Source organism: Cricetulus griseus (assembly GCF_003668045.3).
Source record: "Cricetulus griseus strain 17A/GY chromosome 1 unlocalized genomic scaffold, alternate assembly CriGri-PICRH-1.0 chr1_0, whole genome shotgun sequence".
Lineage (NCBI taxonomy): Eukaryota > Metazoa > Chordata > Mammalia > Rodentia > Cricetidae > Cricetulus > Cricetulus griseus.
In genome coordinates, this window is record NW_023276806.1 from 174,219,598 (window position 1) to 174,237,402 (window position 17,805).

Below are 17,805 nucleotides of genomic sequence, written 5' to 3' on the forward strand. Positions count from 1 at the left end.
TAAGAGTGAAAAGATGGTGCCATGATCACATGGTGCAATAGGCCTATTATCGTGTCATCTTTTAATGTGAAGATTAAGTCTCTGACTAGCATTTGGTTTAGTAGAAGGGAAATTAATAGGCATGGTTTTACAAAAACTTCCCTTAAACTACAATTTAAAAACTTTTTACCGATTTTCATATTAAATGAATGTCTAATATTTTCCCAAGCAGGCTTAAAACTGTAAAACTGCTACCTGCAGGTATGTTCAAGGCCACAGCAGGCAGAGACAAGGGAGAAGGCCTCCTGCCCTGACAAATCAGCATGATCCCTGAGAATGTAGTCTTTGATGTGTTCATGGTAGAATTTCAAAGAAACGTGGACACCTGGTATTCAATCAGCCCACAAAATGATGCTAGGCTGCAGCTTCCTATAAAGCTGGTTGGTAAAGCTGAGAACTGTGTTAGTCTAGATCCAAAGATGAGGTCTCTAAACAGCAGGGTACTCAGAGGACTGAGGCTAGCGTGAAAGGGCAGCTATTAAAAAAGAAGGGCTCTTGCTGGCATCTGCCCAGAAGACTTGGTGCCTGTGGTTCACCTTCAGAGAGGAGTTAATTCTAAAGAGCTGAGCTGAGGGGCTGGGAAGACATCTCAGTGGAGTCTTCTGGGATCTGATCCTCCATGCCCACATAAGAGCTGGGTGTAGTACATGCCTAGAATTCTGGTACCAAGGGGCAAGATAGGTGGATCCTAGGATCTTACTGGTCAATAAGCCGGGGTGAATCAATCCAGGTTCAACGAGAGACTCTTTGTCAAAAAATATATAGTAACAGAGTAAGACAGCCAAAATTGACCTCTGACCTTCACACTAACACACAAGGGGGAGCACCCACAAATGTGTCTACACACATGAATACATAAGCACAGAGACATGTTGAGATCCTTGTTGGACTGTGAATAAGAAAGCAACACCCTGAAAGTAGTTGATGAAACAATGAAGCTTTGTAACATTCCAGTGTTTGCTGAGTGCTATTTATGATCGATCAGAAAGACAAATAGAGATGAAATCTCTAGCCAAGAAAGTGAGAGGACTTAAGGTTTCACTGATAAAAGAGAGCAGCATATAAGGAAGTAGACGTGAGACATAAACTAGGGGGCAATAGCTGCAAAAGGCTTTGATCACCAGTTTCTAATGGGAGACTCTGAGGCACAGTAGCCTTTGTGGAGACATGGGAATACGGGTCAATGGTGCAGCCTGAACAGGGAATTAAAAATGTGGGAGTAAGTGCTATTATGTGAGTTACTGGTATCTGAGGGTGAAAAGCAAAGAAGAAATGCATTCTGGGAAAATCTCCCTGCCCAATAGGGCTGGTGATGGGCTAGAGAGACCAAAAGTAAACAAAGCTTTCGTTCAGGGATCTAAGGAGAATAAAGATCACTATTATCGTTCATGTCTACTGTACATACTAAGTAGTTTTTCAGTCACTGTTTTATTCCTGGCATGTATCAAGAGTCCTAGAATCTAAGGAGAACTGAGCAAACATTTGCTAGAGATAATAGGATAGAGGAAGGCAGGCAGGAAGTGACCAGAGGCAGAGATGAACCAGAGTGAGTTAACACATCAGTGTCTGGCTTATATACAGAATGGCAAAACTGATACTATGTGTGAAGTGCTTACCATTATGTCTGATATACCAGAGATGCTCAAGAAATGCTAGATAGATATCATGATCACACCACCATTACCCTTTGTGGTGAGGGTGTGCCAGAAATGCTTTGTTTTGCCAGGGTTACCCACACACCCTCCTTGAAAATCCTATTACTTGTGTGTCAGCCCACTTTGATTTTGCTTATATCCCTTGCACTCCATGGGTTCTTTTATGCCAGATTTGTCAATGACAGCCTTTTTCCAAAATTCAGTGGGTAACAGTCAGACATTAGATGTGTGGTGGGGGAGGACATTGGAACAGACATCCCTAAATGGAATGTCTCTATCAAAACCTCCATCAAATCTCAGAGCTCAGGGAACCCCACAGAAGAGCTGGAGAGAGTGTGAGAGCCAGAGGGGATGGAGGACACCAGGAGACCAAAGTCCTCTGAATCAGCTGAACAAGGCACATATGAACTCATGGAGATGGCAGCAGCACGCACAGGGCAGCATTGTTCTGCATCAGGTGCTCTGTGTACATATTAGAGCTTTCAGATTAGGAATTTTATGGGACTCCTGAGTGTGTCAACAAGTAGGCATCTGATTCCTGTGACTGCTCTTGAGACTCTTTTCCTTCTGTTGGTTTGCCCTATACAACTTGGATGGTGTGGTTTTTGTTTTATCTTATTATATTTTATTAATCTTGGTTGTTATCTCTTAGTCTTTTCTTTTCTAATGAAAGACCCAAAGTAGAGTGGTTCTGGAAGGGATGAGAGGTGGAGAGGAACTAGAAGGAATAAAGAGAGGAAAATATAATCATGATATCTTGTATGAGAAAATAATCTATTTTTAATAAGAGGAAAAATGCACTGGGTAATTTTGAGTTTATACCTAAGATGGCTACTGAACTTCTTGCCACCACTGACCAGTTGTTGCTTTGGGGAGTCCCATCTCCTTCTTCCTTTGTGTCTCCCCTCCTGTTCACATTTGTCCCAAGCCTGTAGTTATGTCTGTTTCTACAACGTATGGGATGTGAAAAATCTCCAGAGCCTGAGCAAATATGATTCAAAAATTCTCTTACGACTGTATTTTCAGGAGCACCAAGCCCATATCAATATTTCTTTATTGACCACATTTAATTTATTTACTTTATGCAATAGTGGAGATTGAATGGATGCTGACCAAGTTTTTCTACTGTTGAGCTTCATCTACATTTCCACAGAAGATTTTAGGAAAATATTCTGCATATGTTAGTCTTAACATAGAAAGTTGGGTCTGTTTTTCCATTACAGATCAAATACACATTTTATAAAATGAAATAAAGTTTGATTGTTTCAGAATAAATATATTAAAATGAAAGTATGTTTTTTAGCAGAAAGACAGTCATTCTGGATGGTTATTCTTGAGTTTTTTTTTTTTTAAGTGACCACACTTCCCAAGGCAGTTGTAAGAAATGCTTGGTGATGAAGTAGACGAAACCTGTGGGTTTGACTCTAGCAGTTTGAACCTAGTATTGTGATCCAACTTTCAGGGATAACTTTGAAAATTGCATTGTACTTTCATAGCATATATGTTTTAAGTTTCCCTAATGGTTACTATCTCGAATATTGTTTGTTTTAAAAATTCTAATTGGAAGATGACTCATCATGCATTTTCAAAATAATAGTTCACCTTGAAAATAAAACAAATTTCACAAACAAAAAAGTTCCTTCCTTTCCCTAGGAGATCCATGTGTCTTGCTATCTTATCTACCCTCTCTGAGTCTATGGTTTGTAGCTCAGTTATCATTTACTTAATGGCTAATATCCACCTATCAGTGAATACATACCATATTTGTCTTTCTGGGTCTAGGTTACTTCACTCAGGGTGATATTTTCTAGTTCCATCCATTTGCCTGCAGAGTAATACTCCACTGTGGAAATATACCACATTTTCTTAATCCAATCTTCTGTGAGGGACTTCTAAGTTGTTCCCAGTTTCTGACTATTACACATTTTGTGGGTGGATGGGGGGGGGCAGGTGGCAATGGGGGTGGGTAGCAGGAAGACGGGATAAAGGGAAAGAGTGTAGGGAGAAATAGTTGGGTCTGGGGGGCATCTGGGCAGCAGGGTGGAAACCTAGTACAGTGGAGACTTTTTGGAATGTATAAGGGTGACCCTAGAGAGGACTCCTAGTAATGGAGGTCATGGAGTCTGAACTGGCCATCTCTTGTACCAGGCAAGGCTTCCAGAGGGGTGATTGGGTTTTGTTTGGTTGAGCTTTTGGCTGAGAGGTTCCCATGGAGGTCCCTAAACAACCCAGGCCAATGCTAGGAGAGAAGGTTTCTCTCTACAAATGGCAGGTCCCTAATGTCAAAGACAACATCCATACAGGTCAATGAGCATAGAGAAGTCCAGCTGGTGCCTGCAAGCAGCCTTCACCCGTACGTTTTAGTCTCCTTGGTGCTCTATGCTTTGCCAAAAGAGAAAGGTGAACACCAGCCCAACCACGAAACCTGTCATTTGTCCTGCCTGCAAGATGTGCTGGAGAAATGGTAGAACAGAACATGTGGGAGTGGCCAACCAATTCCTGATTTGATTTGAGGTCTACTCCATAAGAAGGAGCCCACACTCAAAACCGTTTGGATGGCCAGGAACCAGGGACTGGATAGCCAGAGACCTAGATTAGAATCAAACATTACTGGTCTTAAAGCAAAACAACAACAACAAAAAAACAATAAATGGTTCCCAATGATGTATACTCATAAATTGGTGCCTTGTGCAGTCATCATCAGAGAGGCTTCCTCTGGCAGCAGATGGGAGCAGAAGCAGAGACCCACAACCTGACATTATATGGAGAATCTAAATTGGAAGTCTCTACCCAGCCTCTCCCCTTGGATCTTGGAGCCTGGGGAATCCCACAGAAGAGGAAGAAAAGCTGTAGGAGTCAGGGAGATGGAGGACTCCAGGCAAACATGGCCCACAAAATCAACTAGACAGGACTCACATGGGCTCACAGAGACTGAAGGGAAAGTGTGGGGGCTGCACCAGATCCTCTGTGGCTGTTAGATTGGTGTTTTTGTGGGACTCCTAAGTGTGGGAAAGAGTGTGTCTCTGACTCTCTTGCCTGATCTTGGAACTCTGTTTCTCCTCTTGTGTTGTCTTGTCCAGCCTTGCTGTGAGAGCTTTTGCCTCGTCTTATTGTATCTTCTTTGGTTATGTTTGGTTGTTGTCTCTTGAAGGCCTGCTCTTTTCTAAAGACGAAATAGAGAGGGGTTGGATTTGTGGGAGAGGAGAGGTGGGGACGAGCTGGGACGAGTGAAGGGAGAGGAGAAACTGGTCAGGAAGTGTTTTAAGAGAGAAGAATCTACTTTCAATTAAAAAAAGAAAAATTTTTCAGTATTTCCAGTTAATCCAATAAAATTCAGTGGATTTTGGCTTGCTATGTACACACAGATGGCACTGTTTTGCTAACCCAGTTTGTCCTGACACTAGCAGGTGTCTGTAGGTCGGTCACTGGATGTCATCAAAAACTAGGTCAGGCTTTCTTAGGGTGTAAATGTTAAGGTTCAGATCCTTGTGTGATGGGATAACAACAGGAGCACGAATGATATGGGGCTTGTGTCACATTCCTGACCCCAGTAAGTAAGTCTTGTCTGTACAGCAACTCCCTTAAATGATGAAGGACTAACAGAGGCATTGCATTGGGAGGATTCCTTGGGCTATTTTCAGAGACTCTTCGGACTCCAGCACTTACAGGACCCTCTATGGACTAGAGGAGGGGTAATTAAGAAAAGATGTACAGCATCACAGAAAAAGTTTGTAGGTTAATATGTGTAAATGTAGGGGATCCAGGATGTCTTCCGAATCATCAGGGCCTGAGAAATACAGGTATTTTCCCCTGAGAAATAATAATTTCCATAGAAGTGCCTTAAGTGAAGGCAGAAAATGAAATATATGCTACTTTGTGGTTATAATTTCCTCACTTAACTTTCAGAGTTAAAAATGATCTCCATTAGCCAACTGCATCAGACCTGCAAACTACACAGCCTTCTTCTTCCTAATACCCATTACTTTAGCTGCTCACCTCTTGGGTGGCCTACTGCCCACCCCTTTCTTTGCTCTGAATTAGCCTGTACACTTTGTCCATAAATTAGATGTAAACCCAAAGACTCAGCTTTAAATAGATGGACTTTGGGCACCAACCACTCAAACAGTTCAGCCTCAGTAAAAGGATTAATTTCTAAATATTGACTTTGGCCAATGCACCCTCAACCACTCGCTCCACACAAATCCTCCATTTCAGTTAAATGGAATCATTCCAGAGGTTAGCACCTCTGGGTCTTGACCTACATGAAGCTCCTTTCTCTGTCTTCCTTGCCCTTTAAAATACCTTCAGCACCATAGCTTAAAGAACAGCTTTCCCAACCTGCTGTTTACTCAGCCCTCACTTTGCATCATACCCTTTCCACTCTGAGGCCAGTACTGTATTACAGTGGACTTCAATCAGTGACTTTATTTTCCTGAAAGAAGACAGATCCAGTGTCCCATCCAACTCTGCACATGACTGTGAGATAAAATTGGGAATTTGTGGGCTACTTTTATGTCAGTGTTTGGTCCATTCAAATTTGCCTCCAGGAAGAAAACGTGTGCATGCTTTCAGGAGTGTGCGTGTTTTTCATGTGCCCAGCGTAATTAAGCTCTTTGGATTATGTCAGATATAAATAACTTACAAATAATTAAAACAGTGCTAGAAAAAGTTTTCTATTTGCCCTTTGTTCTGTGAAGTTTCACTGAGCTGTGATCAGTGTGTGGTGAAACCCGGCTGGGAAATCAACTGTGAAAAGGCCCGGGTAAGAAAATAGCTAGTATGTCCTGAGGACATTCTATGTGATGGGCAGAGTTCTAAGTATCTTACAGGAAGCTAATATACATAACACTATGAAGCATAAACAAGATCACACTACAGGACTGACTTGGCAGAGAGTGAGGACAGGAGGAGACATCCAGCTGTACCTCACTCACTACCTTTTGCCCTATGTCCTAGGATTGAAGAGAGGTCGGTCTTCTTTCTTCTTGCAAACATACTTTAAGGTAGTAAAATTAAGACTATCTGCCCAGTCAGCATACTGTGTTCATCAGCTTTCCATCAGTGAAACAAGTCTCTGGTTTTGTAAGTTCTAGAGCATCAGTGCTTGGTTGCTTTTGGTGTGGTGAGAAATACATCATGGCAGGGGGTGAATGACAACAGAAACGGCTCATCTCATGATAGATAGCAAAAGACAGGAGGGGCTGGGGTCCCAGTATCCTCTTCAATGGCACACTCACAATGAAGAGCTCCCTCCAGGCACACACACACACACACACACACACACACACACACACACACACACACACACACACCCCTAGTGTCTCCCAGCTACTCAGAAGTCAGGAAATGAAACTTGTCAAGGTCTTCAGAGAATGAGCTGGCTGTGGTGAGAAGCATACCCAGTCCAGCCCCAGCAGTTGCACACTTGGTCACTGGGCTGTGCTGCCTTTCATATAGAGGGTTGTCTTCATGCCAGTTCACACTCAGTGAATTTTACAAGTATGCCAAATCCTCACAATAACCCTGTGGAATCAGACCCTCTTAGAACACAGCAATGCATCAGCTTCTGTACTGCAGAGCTAATGGGCTGTTGCAGGCATGGCTGTTCCCCTGCTAGAATGAAGCCAAAGTATCTCACTGATCACAACTAATTGGGTAATTGATATTCTTCAGACATCTTACCAAGCAAAAGACAGTTTAATTAAAACAAAATATTATCCATAGCAGTGGGAGTTAAACTAATCAGAGATGAGTAGCGAGACTCAGAACTGAAATGAACAGATTCCCTTCTATGCAATGCTGACACAACATATTTATGGGATGTTGCTACCAGTAGGGTGTCTGGATAGCTAAAGCACAAAGGAAGAGTTGAATACACAGTTTAGGATATGATAAAATCAACACTTCAAATTAAATGGGGATGATGGCCTACTCATCAACAGCATGGAGACAAGCTTGACATTGAGAAAAGTAGTTGTGTTTACAGTTTTGTTTGAAGGGACCAATAGACTCAGTTATCATTAATAAAAATACTAGTTTTGCTTGAGACTAAGCTTAACTTTATAGCCCAAACTGTCTTAAAACTCACTATGTAGCCCAGGCTAGCCTCAAACTCATGGTGATCTGTCAGCCTTAGCCTCACCAGTATTCTGATTCTCCACAATGGGTTACATTATAATAAAATGTTAACAGCAGAAGGAATGCTGGAAATAACTTAATAGGCTAAGTACAGAACAGTCTCACAAAGAACACCAAGCAATTACTTCAAAACAATTCCTACAGGACATGTCTTTTTGCTCCTTTGTAGTTTGCATCTTTCCGTACTACTAGAGACTATACAGGAGACCAATGAGTACAGCTATCTCTGGGAAGGAAATTAGGTAGAAGAGGGAAAGAAGTAGGCAGCATTTTCACTGCTTATCCATTTGGGGCTATGTAGCATATGACTTATTTAAATGACCAAACTAAAGCAAATCATAACTATAATCACAAGGAAAGACTGTGACTGGATGCCCAGGGCTTCCTCGTAGTGCAGCTTTGGTCCAGTTTATTAGAGAGACTCACTTTCTTACTTTTAAAAGGAAGATTATAACCTGTCTCCCTGAGTCTTAGGAGGCTTAAATAAAGTAATGTATAGGACGCTTTTCCTATAGGAACTCACAGAGAGACACAAGAACTCTTCTCCATAACCCGTTTCCCTTGGTGCTGGAAATCAGAGGACAGGAACATGTACCACTCACTTATGGATGTGGGAGACTGGGGGCTGGAGTTGAAGGATGTATACAGTTGAAATGATGCACATATCACCACATTTGTATATAAAGCCGGCTGGCGACCCTTTAACATTCTGGCTCATATACAGGGGTCTTCATGCCACAAAATTATTTCACATTGCCTGCTACAAGCTACTGAAAAGTCCTTTGAACTATATTGTACTATCAGAATTAAATGATTACACTTTTTACCAAAGAGCTATTTTCATCACGATTTTCCTTTAAATTGAGTTATGTATTGGATTGCCTTTTTCATAGCAAAAATGAATGTGGACATACATAGTTACTGCTTGCCAGAACAACTACTGGGAAGCTAAGAGCAGGCAACATCTTGGCTGTTGTTCAGCCTTGTGACAGACTTGATATGTAGGGCACCTCTACATTTAGCTAATCAACCTGAGAGAGGTCAATGGCAGGCAGGGGTGACACAGTGAAGCAAAGTCAGAAGGTTCAGAACAGCCAAATCCCATGGGTACAAGGGAACAGTTTCAGGAACCATGTTCAGGTTTAGGGGAGTCATGATTTAATACATTATTACAGTATCTGAATAACCTTCTTAATTCAAATAAGTCAAGGCTAAATATTAACACACTAGTAAATAAACACTCTCAATCACCATAGAACTACAAATTCTCAGGAGAGAAGTTTAGATAAAGCTCGTCCATATCTATCTGTCTGTCTGTCTGTCTGTCTGTCTGTCTGTCTGTCTATCTATCTATCTATCTATCTATCTATCTATCTATCTATCTATCTATCTATTTATCTATCTACCTACCTATCTATTCCACTTGTTAGTTGACACAATATGTATACTCCCCAAATGAGGCACACACTTTATTAACCTTTACATAACACTAAAAGTGAGACTACGTGCTCTAAAGCGCCCAGTGTCTGGGAAAGCCTGTATTTGGAAGCACTGGGAATGTGGACAAGATGCAAAGGAAAGAATTACACAGAAGCCATTTTTAATATTTATATAATTCATGTGTTTCCCTAAATGCTAGATGGCTGAGGCTGAGATGTTGAAGCCTATGTCTTTGCTCAAAAGAAGCGAGAGGCCAGCTGCGTAAACATCCACAAAACCATCTGTTTGAAAAGTGGTCTGAAGCCAGCCTGGTGTGATGGCATTCCTTTGCTCTTTTCGAATTGGCTGTGGGAAGAAGAATGACCAGTTGTGCCACAGGCACAACTCTCAGGTCTCAGATCACAGGACCTCATTTGGAGAAAAATTCACTTGGAGTCTCCTAATTAATCTTTGTAGGGAAACTGTCCTGACAGGATACACCCTCAGCTGCAGCCACCAAGAGCACCACCTGTGCACATTCACTATGTCCCTTTTAAAAGGGCTCTGCCCATCTTCCATTTTTCTTTCTCTTTCTCTCTTGCCTTCCCTACCTGTCTCTCGTCTCCAACCCCCCCCTCTTTACCTGTCTTTTCTCTTCTGCTGCTCCTGTCCCCAGAGGCTGGTCTCCACCCTCCTCTCCCTCCTTTTCCCATTCCCTTTCCCCTAATAATAATAAAAATAAAAAACCTCCATGTGAGCTCTGTTGTATGGTGTCTTTTTCTCTCCAGTCATTTTTTAAATTCTGACACTCCTGACTCCCCTTCTCGTTATCGTTATTGTAACACTTTTATTGCTTTTGCATGCTTGTTCTTCTCCTATGCTCATCTGATATCTAGCACGGTACTTTAAAACCAAAGAATAGTTAGTAGTGCTGCTGAAGTGTGGACTGGTGTATCTTCCAAGGGCCCATGAGATAAATGCTCGGTCCTTAGTTTCTCAGAGTTGCAAAGTAGTACAAGTATCATGAGACAGAGGATAGTGAGAAGAGCATCCCCAAAGGGCCATGGCTCCTCAGTTGTTTCAGTTCCCTTCCTTGGCTGCCATGACGTGAGCAACCTCCTCTGCCATGAGCACCCACTGTGTGGCTTCATAACAGGTCTTGGATTGTGGCTCTATAACTGTTATACAAACTAAAGTTGTTCTCCTTTGATGTTGATTATCTTGGATATTCTACTACAGTAGTATATCTATGTACAAAATATGAAAGTCTATTTGCTCGACTGTATTTAGTCTTCACCTTGTGGTTTCTAGTCATCAACTCATGAATTTGCATGGAAAAAGATCAAAATACATAATTTTCCCATTGTCATACTGTAAAACTAACCTGACAACAATTCCCACGCCCACCACCAATCAGTCTATTTTAAATCTGTTGCATTGTGCCTAGCATAGCGCAGATAACCAAAATACTGTGGACCAAACAGAAAGCAAACTTAAAACAGATACCGTTACTATTGGGGATTATTAATGCTGATTATTGGCAGGATCTAAAATCAAGGCAAGTCTCTGGGCATACCTGTGAGCCATTAACTTGACTAGGTTAGGGCCTGAGCATGCCTCTGAGGATAACGTGAACTGACTGGGGAGACTCACTTTAACTGTGGGCAACAACTTTACAAGGACTGAGGTTCTTGACTGAATAAAATGGAGAGAGCAAACTGAACAACAGCATTTCTTGCTCTCTGCTTCTTAACTGAGGATACAACGTGACCAACCAGTCCAAACTCCTGCTGCCATGAGTTCCCATCTTGTCACAACAATGAAGAGAACGAGTACAGCATCTCTCTAAATAGTGACCTGCATTTGAACCCTGGGCTCTACAGTATCTCTGCAAATAGTGCCCTACATTTGCACTTTGGGATTTATAGTATCTCTGCAAATAGTGTCCTGCATTTGAACCCTGGGCTCTACAGCATCTCTGCAAATAGTGCCCTACATTTGCACCCTGGGCTCTACTGTATTTCTGCAAATAGTGCCCTACATTTGGACCCTGAGCTCTAACTGCAATGAAACTTTGTCACTAACATGTATGAATGATCTTCTACTGGTATTGTTTAGTTTGAAATTGAGAGTATGAAATTGGGAGGGAATAATGAAAAGTTAGTTGAAACACACTGTTACTCATTAATATATTGCTCCTCCTTTATTCATGGTATATACCATCAATGACTCACTATAGAAAGGTGTTTACAATAGCCTGAATTTGTTTTTCTTAATGGTATAAAGTTGGTCAACATAATTCATATTTTCCCCTAAATATTGCCTCTGACTAATGTAGCTAGCAATATAGTTCATTTTATGCATATAGTGTTCAAAAAATATAATATGTATCTATGTTGAGGATATTATAAGACATGTATGTCTTTGGAAAACATGTGTTTGGAAAACAATTTGGATCTTTCTGTGTTTCAACAGAATATGAAGAGAGAATAATTAACAATTTGCTGTAATTATGGGAGTAAACTTTGAAGTAGAAAGAAAATTACACTCTTTTGGGTGAGCACAAAGAGACTCTTACACAAAGATCGGTTTAAGTGAAGCAGGAAGTTACTGCTTCTGTGGGATAGACTGCTTTACCACGGGCATCATTTCATTGTCAAACTTAGGAGGAAGAAGTAAATTCACATAAAATGTGTGTCAGCACTTCCTTTAGTGGAAACAATAAATTTGAATAGATTATAAAAATTGCTTTACAAGGTTGCATACATCTTGTTCTTGCCTCAGAATGGATAATACATATTGTTTTTCTATAATCATATGCCCAAACCCAGCTAGGCTGCTGATTACATGCACTGGGACTAAATTATTATTTTATCAGTGAATTAGATTGATCAACATTATTGCATTGAGAAGATGGCATCAAGGGTGACACTTCTGCTGTTCCTTTAAAAAGGGGAGTATAGTGGTATTTCTGCATGACAATAAAAATAATCAACTTAAGAGGAGTGGGGCATGTCAAATGGAGCTACATTTGATTAGATTTTGTTTGTGTCTTCTTTCATAGAGGAGTTGACTGATCACAAGTTTTTCTTCTTTGTAAAATAGGGAAATGACATTAAGTGTCTCATCTGGTTGTGTGGAGATGAAGTAATTATACAACAATTATCCAAAACACAGTTACTAATATTAAAAAATAATAAAATTAGCTGTGGTACAGGACAGGACTGTACTGAAATCAACTCTCAATTTTATTTAATGAGACATATTTTAAAAAACAATTCAAAATTTTTTCAGTCCATAATTGACATTTGAAGAAAGAATGCTAGACCTAAGTTGATCTACTTTGCTTAGCTATTAGCAATTTCTTTTAGAGGAAGTTCACATAGCCAGGTGCTCAGCAAAATGGCAGAAAGTTCTGAAGCCACAGTATATCTTCTGACAACACTAGGATTCCTCCACTGCTATCACAAGCCCAGAAATGTCTGGGCAGCCTGAAGTTATTATGCTAACAGTTCTGAAAATGATAAACTTCCTGATTCTTTGAGATGGGCATCACCATTGTGTTGCTGAATGAATTTGCTCTCGTGGTAAATTTTTATTCCTCCGTCTGTATCAGTATCTTCAAACTGCTGTCACACAGTTAGAAAAGTTAATAGTCATTTCTTTGCTTTTTTTGCCTATGAATTCATTGGCCATCTTCCATTCAACACAGTAACATTCTCTTAGCAGAAGGCAACTCTTTCCAAGATAACACACAGAGATAATAATGGCCATGTCACTTAAGATCAGCTAATGGCATTTACTAAATCTAAAGCCACAGTCTATTTGCTTTATTCCAGTGAAGGAGACAGTGGATACATTTTTCTTTACTTTTGAACTCAATTAAAAATGTGTGTGCCTGCATGTATTTATATGTGCTATGTGCATGTCTACAGTGCCCATAGAGGGCAGAGTGCTACAGATAGCCAGGAACTACAGTTTAGCAGTTGTGGGACATCTTATGGATGTTGAAAAACCAAACCCTAATTCTCTGCAAGATCAGTAAGTGCTCTTAACCACTGAGTCATATCTCCATTCCTTTATTATTTTCACATTTGATTTAAAACAAAACAAGGGCATGAGCTGGCTTTTTGGAGCTCATTACTCATGGTGGCATACCTTGCTCAACCTTGATACAGGGTGCGGAGGGGCTTAGTCCTGCCTCTACTTGGTATGCCAGACTTTGTTGACTCTTTAGGGAAGGCCTTACCTCCTATGAGGAGTAGATGGGAATGGGAAGGGGAGTTGTGAGAGAATGGGAGAAGTGGAGGGAGGGGGAACCAGTGTTGGTATATAAACTGAAAAATAAGCTTTTTAAAATAATAAAAAAGAGTACCAGAAACTATGTGTCTGAATGATAATTGCAAACAGTATTCACAACACCATTCCATTTAGTATGATGTTAAAATCAGAGATACGTGGTAACTATTGGAAATCTGAAATTTTAGGGGCTGTCAAATAAAAGTCCAAGTCATGACACTTCAAGGTCATGTTTCAGAAAGCCCCTAACTTTTTTCTATAAAAGATTTCATACAGGAAAACAGACTAAAGATTGGAAGATTACATGCATAACTCACTGCTCAGTACTGAGGACAGGTTTTATGTCTTCAAAGAGGACTTGAAATGGAACAAACACAGACCTGGTTGGAGTAGGAGTTGAAGATAGAGTGATCTAAAATTGCCCAGGATTAGTAACATAATAGCAATAAAATGGAACATAAGAAGTGGATTTAGTACTTGAATGTATTTATAATGGGAAAGACAATTAAAGGATTAAAATGAAAAAAAAATTGAATCAGGAGCATATATTGGAAATAAAGTGTGTTAACAGCACAGGGGTCAAGATAGCAGCAACCTAACCGCACGGGGGCGATCCACTGGAACCTGAGTTTCAGGAGCAGCTCTTAAGTAAGAGCCACCTGTGAAACTGGGCTAGGATTCACCCTTTCCATTGACTTCTCTGAGCACTCTGGTTCAAGTGGAGGTATATTTTATTTCCCTTGTGTGGAGAACAGCAGCGATTCCCCACAACATTGCTAAGGTTGGTTCATACTGCTCTCTAAAAATGGGAGTCAGCATAGTCATAGTATGGACAAATGTCATTATCAAGTCAGTTGTGTTTGAAATTCACCATGGGAACATATTTCTGGCCATTTAAGGGAGTTTTCAAGTAGAGTTAACTGAGGAGGGGAAGATCTTTGCTGAATGCAGGTGGCACTGACTTATGGCCTGGGATCCTGGAAGGAAAAAGTGAGCTGAGTACCAGCATTCTGCTTTCTCTGCTTCCTGAAGACAGCTGTCATGTGATCAGCTGAACACAGCTGTCATGTGATCATCTGACTACAGCTGTAATGTGATCACCTGGCTGCAGCTGTAATGTGATCACCTGAACATAGCTGTAATATGATCACCTGAACACAGCTGTCATGTGATAGCTACCTCACCTTCCTGCTGCCATATATCTTCCTAACCATGATGGACCATACCCCTCAAACTGTGGGACAAAATAAAACCCTCAATCCATTTTGTCACAACAGGAAGATAGCTAGTATAAGTACTTTTATTTATTTGCATTGTTGCACAATAAATGTTTAAGTCTGAAAACAGAGTGGATTTATAGATAAGGTTGCAGATAACTTGCTTCACTTACAGATAGGTAAATTACACAGAAAGGAATAGGAATGTTTGATGATACATACAACAGAGAATCAAAGAGACTTTCTGTAGCATTGAAACATGGAATAGAGCTGGGGGAAAATCACTCCTCAAAGGAAATTGAATTGAGTTGAATAAATGTAAAAAGTAAAAGAAGAAGGTAGATTATACTTAAAAATAAGTAAGAGAGTAAAGAATTTCTTATTGAAAATACAAAGAAAAAATAAAAAATGTAAGATGTAATATTATGTGTCAGATATGATGGATAGTGTAGGATTTACCACTTAGTGGTCAGAAGAGAGGTGAGCACAGTCAAAGTGATTACACATGTATTTTGTGGCTTTGACTTGAAAGCAGTCCCTGGGACCTAAGACTAGTTTTGCTTCTAAAACAATAAAGTATAATTTGCTTGTTTTTGTTGAAAGGCAGTATTTTTAAGCTCAAGGAGTTCCCACCCTTTGAAAAATCTAATTCCCCAGGGAGATTTTCTTTTTAATAGCATAGATGGCTGAATGGTTGGCTCTCTGAAAACCAGCCATTTGAGATACTTGGTGCTCAAGTCACAGTCCTAAGTGCTCCTTCTTCACCATAACTGGGGATGCCTCCTTTTTCATTACCAGCAGCTTTGGGAAGCACCAGTTTATGGTGCTTGGCAGTTAGGAAACTACAGATCTGTGAGTGGAAGGGATATTACATCATTGCATGGCAGCCAATGAAATTGCAACCTCCCACACATACTCACTGTAAGTCACAGCTAACATCCAAGGGCTTGACTCTGTGTTGGTGACATGGGTCAGGGTCTCTCAGTTTGAAGAGCTTGTCTGTAGCAATTCAGATCTGTGTTAAGCCTTTTTCTCTCCCTTTCCACATTACAGACCTCACCGCTGAGGGACACTTAATAGTACACCTGGCAATGTGATTGACAGACCTACATTCAGCTCACAGGGAGAGCCTTCTAAAGTATTGTAGACTACAGGGAATATTTGAGAAACACAGAGAACAACCGACGCTCATTCTTTTTTAAAAAATTATGAACTTGGATTCTAATTAAATACTTTAAAATAACTTTCAGAGAATGCTATTTACTCCACTGGTTTAAGAATAAATTACATACAGGACACAAAATATTTGGATAATGTGATCATACTTACTGATATGGTAGCTCGGAGGAGTAAATTTGAGACTATATCAAAAAGCACCCTTTATTTAAAATACAAAATTATATACAAAATATTTAAGTAGTTTCTTTTTTAAAATTTAGTTTACATACCAACCACAGTTTATCCCTTCTCCTCTCCTCCTGTACTCTCCCACTTCCCTTCTACCCACTCCCTCATCTATCACTCCTCTGTCTCCATAGAGAAGGGTAAGGCCTCCCATAGGAGTCAACAAAGCATGCCATATCAAGTTAAGGCATGACCAAGCTATTCCCCCTTGCATCAAGGTTGGGAAAGGCATCCTGCCATAAAGAATAGGTTCCAAAGAGCCAGCTTATGTGTCAGGAACAGGTCCTGGTCCCACTGCTAGAGGTTCCACAAACAGATTAAGCTACACAACTGTCATCCACATGCAGAGGGCCTATGTAGTTCCATCAGACTCCCTAGATGTTGGTGTAGAGTCCACGAGCTCAGGTCAGCTGTCTCTGTGGGTTCACGCACCATGATCTTGACTCCTCCTTTCTCATACAATCCCTCCTCCCTCTCTTTAATTGGATTCCTCGAGCATGGCCCAGTGTTTGGCTATGGCTCTCTTAGGCAGTGTCTTTAACATACAAGTGAAGCTACAGTGTATCTGGTTTAAGCATCATGTGTGAGCATGATAGACATAGCATAGATAACTGTCTTGGATTCAGGTCTTACCATTTATGCTCAAGGATAAAGGACCTTAACTATGAACTACAGCATCACCTTGTGATTAATGTGAACTGAAAACTTTTATTTACATCACTGTTGGTATTTTCAAAACAGAGAATGGATAAAAATACTCCTAAAGTTTAAACTACTCTATCATTTTAAAATGGCTTATAAAGCAACGGGTTTCCTTAGCCTTTTCATGTCTGATAAGATTTAGCTGACCTTTCTCCCACCCTTTCCTGCCTCCCATTCTCTGCTTACATTCCATCTTAAAAATGTTATCACCCCTACTAGTACTCCTTGTATATTTCCATTACTTGTGTTCTACTATCCTGTTCCTCCCCTACTTAAATCAGTCCCTATGACATACATCCATGCCCCTTTCATGTTTCTGGCCTCCGAAGTTATCATTTAGTACAAAAAAATCACATCTAGACATCTTAACTCATAAAAAGGGTTATAACTCGACTCTTCCTTTATATCCCATCTAGTTACAATTAAAAACCCTTGATGATTCAACAGATAAATCACAGACAATTCCAAAATAAACAAGCAGATTGACAAGGGATCTTAGTATTCAAGCAAGGGCACCACTATGAGTCTCCAGGTTTCCTTTGTCACTGTCATATTTCAGGTATGCCTCCAGGCAGCCTCAGTCTGATGAAGACAGCAGGTGTATAACCAGGGAAGGAAGACAATGGTCAGAAAATCCTATTCCTTCTGGGAAAATATCCAGGACTAGGAGGAACACCATGAAACTGGGAGCAGCCTCAGCCCTGAACACTGTTTGCAAGGATGATACATTTTGCATTTTACCTGTGGCATCATCAATAGTGCACAAAATGCTAACCCATTCCTCATCTGAAATGGCAGGCTCATGTACCTGTGCTGGTGACATCAGTAGAGGATGGCCTAACCCTGAGACAGAAACTTCGGTGAAACACTCTCCATCTCATACATCTAGTTTCTCACAGCTCTGCTGCAGACAACCTGACACCCACAGAGGT

The 17,805-nt window shown here is 40.6% G+C and overlaps 1 protein-coding gene across 1 annotated transcript in view; it reads right to left on the reverse strand.

Moving 5' to 3' along the window:
- Magi2 (membrane associated guanylate kinase, WW and PDZ domain containing 2) overlaps nucleotides 1-17,805 on the reverse strand; it is a 1,367,305-nt gene that overhangs the window by 407,418 nt on the left and 942,082 nt on the right.